Below are 3,077 nucleotides of genomic sequence, written 5' to 3' on the forward strand. Positions count from 1 at the left end.
TGGCCTGTGAAATGCAAGTGCACGCAGGAAAACATCAGACTGTCTCTCATCTTTCGACCACATTCGCAGATTCTGAGTTTCATAGTTTTCATGTCAAGAGACTCAAACAAACACCAAACTTTACTCCAGCAATCAAGACGCAATAAAATGGGTAGAAACGATAGCTAAACATGTGAAAACTGGTTATACCCTTATGATCATGAGTGATTGATGGATTTTTTTATGAGCATAATCCTCACTTTGGGTTGTCATGAAGGAATAAGTCAACGATGGACTTTATGAGCTTGTAATGTGGCTTGAAAACGATAGTTAAAGAAATAAGATTCTCAAGGACATTGCACCGAAGATCGCATTTTTCCAAAATTGCCCCTATTTTGAACTCAAAGATCTTAGATTTGGTGACTTTCATCATCACTTAATGGGGACTTCACCATCAAATCTTTTCCATTTTCTGTGCATTTATTTTCTTTCCCTTTTCTTTTCAAAGGTGGCCTGACGGATTTTCAGATGTTTGTCAACTTCACAGCTAATCAATTTCTTGGCATCAGTATAGGAGCTTCACTTGCCAATTAGAAAATTTCTTGGCAGAGATATTGTAAAGAACAGAAGTCAGGACTTTCGGCTTTTGTAATGGGGTCAGGTGAGGTGCTTAGAAAAGTTAAGGCTTGAAAGCGGATTTCAACAACGGTTTGAAGAATCCGAGATCGCATTGTTGTATCAACCCTATTTTAGGGCTAAATCATAATTTGCCCCGGTTTATGCTCAATTGAGGCTTTTTCTTTTTCATTTTCTTTTTTTCTTTTGATTTTTCGGCCTTCTGCCATTCTTTTGAACTTTCACAAAATTTGCCCCAATTTATTTTTGAACTGAGGTTCTCTTTTCTTCTTTTGTCTTTTGATTTTGTTGCATTATCACTTTTCACTTCTTGAAACTTTTCCCTTTTCAACTCAAACTTGCCCCAGTGTGGGGTTTGCGATTCTCAGGGGTTGCCAAACGAAGTATTTTATTCTGAAGGCTCAAAAGGGATAACTAGGGATAGAATGTTTGATTGGAAAAGAAGAGGGCCTGACTTTTATTCCGTTCCTTGCAATAACTCTGAAAGGAAACTTTCATTAATGGGAAATTTCTTGCATGTACTTGAATTAATTAACTGAGGAAGACCCTTGTTCATCCATATCTGTGAAACATAGGTGATCCGCCGGACAAAACTCTTCCTTTTCTTTTCTCTTCTTTTTTTTTTTTTCCAAAATTGAAACCCCAGTGGAATCAAATTTCTCCAATTTGTGATTCCCTCTTTTCTTTTAGTTTTACCATTTTTGCTTTTCTCCTTTTTGGAAAATTCTCCAATCTCCCTCCCCAATGTGGGGGTGCGATCGTAGATGCTTTGAAAAGAACCACCAATTTTAGCTCAAATGAGGATGCAAGGGATAAATGGTGTTTAGGTTGTAGAAACGATGGCCAAAGTATCATTCTTACACCTCATGACAACCAAAGTAACGAAATGGTCATTGAGAATCCATTCCCTTTTGAAAATCTTCCCAAAGTAGGGTAGTGATCATTAAGGCCCTTATTTGAAACGAAATTATTCTTTTAAGGCTCAAATGGGAGAGCAAATGATAAAATCTGTATAGGTGGAGAAACGAATACTCGAAGTATCATTCCAAATTTTCAAAACAAACAAGAATAATGCACATTTTGCTTTCACTTGGATGTGAATTGAATCTGATTAGACACAGTGGACATTTTCAAGCAAAAGTTGCCCCAATTTGCAATTTATCAATCAATGTGACTGATTTTTATTTTGGGGTTAAGTGAAGGAGAAAAGGTATCTCATGGGGCCTTTTGAGTGATCTCTTTTAATTCTGAGCACTCTTATTGCATAGCTCGGATCACCAATCTGGCGTATGTATTTGTGAGTTTTCAGGCAAGAGGTTGAAAAATCTCAATTTGAGCTTATTTCTTAAAATTCATCATGAAATCTCCTAATGAGTTCAATAAAGAATGAAATGTACACGAGTATATACAAAACAAATAATTGTCTGAAGCTTTATTGCTGAAAAAGTTTAAAACAAAAATTCTCGTTCAATTATAATACAAATGAGAAGAGAAAAACTTCTAAAAAAACTCCACATATTTACACTCTTTGTCTCCTTTTCTTTTGGCACAAAAATGTATTAACAAGTCAAATATACAGAATTTTCCTTTGAAAAACAATTACGAAATCTCTTAGAGGCTTCAACCTAACGCTTCCAGATAGACCCTTCACGTTTTCATTGCAAGGCCTGCCCAAGAATCAAATAATACTTGTAATTTTCAAACTTTATTACCTCAAAAATTGTTATCAGATATAGAAAAATATTTTCACCTTATTGAAACATTTTTTTTTATGAATGCAGGGGGAGGGGGAAAAATAAAAGAAAAATAACCAGAGTTAGTAATCAAGACTATAAAATTGGTATGCATGGCCTATGGGGGAACCCTTTTATACCAAGGGTAGGCCTAGCATGAAAATGCAATCCTCTAGGGTAGGCACCATACAATACCTGATGAATCCGATTAACTGATTGGGTGAAAAATGATTTGAAAAATTTGGCCAATTGGAGTGACGAGAGACATTTGTCACAATGAGGACAACGTCCGAATGGATCGATCATTTCGATTGAGACTAGAATTTGCAAAAATGCACCGGTTTGACCTTGACGAACTTCCTATCAGAGAGATTGAAATTCGTTGATAAATTTTCTCATAAAGCATGGGTCAAAACCCCAACCGATCAAATGGCTGGATACAATGGATGGTTTTCTCAAAATCGACTAGGTTTCCCGATTTGAAATTTGACATTGAAACCCTAATTGGTCAAATGGGTTGAATGAAATTGATGATTTTTCAAAAATTGACCGGATCACCTTAAAAAGGGTAAAATGGTCAAATGCATTGAATGAAATTTGATTATTCCAAATTGAATAGATAACCCTAAAAATGAATTAAATGAATTAAATGAATTGAATGAAATCAATTGATCAAACAGATCGAGTGAAATGATGATTTATCCAAAATTGACCGAATTGTCCTAAAAA

The sequence above is a fragment of the Coffea eugenioides genome, chromosome 4, assembly GCF_003713205.1.
Source record: "Coffea eugenioides isolate CCC68of chromosome 4, Ceug_1.0, whole genome shotgun sequence".
Classification (NCBI taxonomy): domain Eukaryota; kingdom Viridiplantae; phylum Streptophyta; class Magnoliopsida; order Gentianales; family Rubiaceae; genus Coffea; species Coffea eugenioides.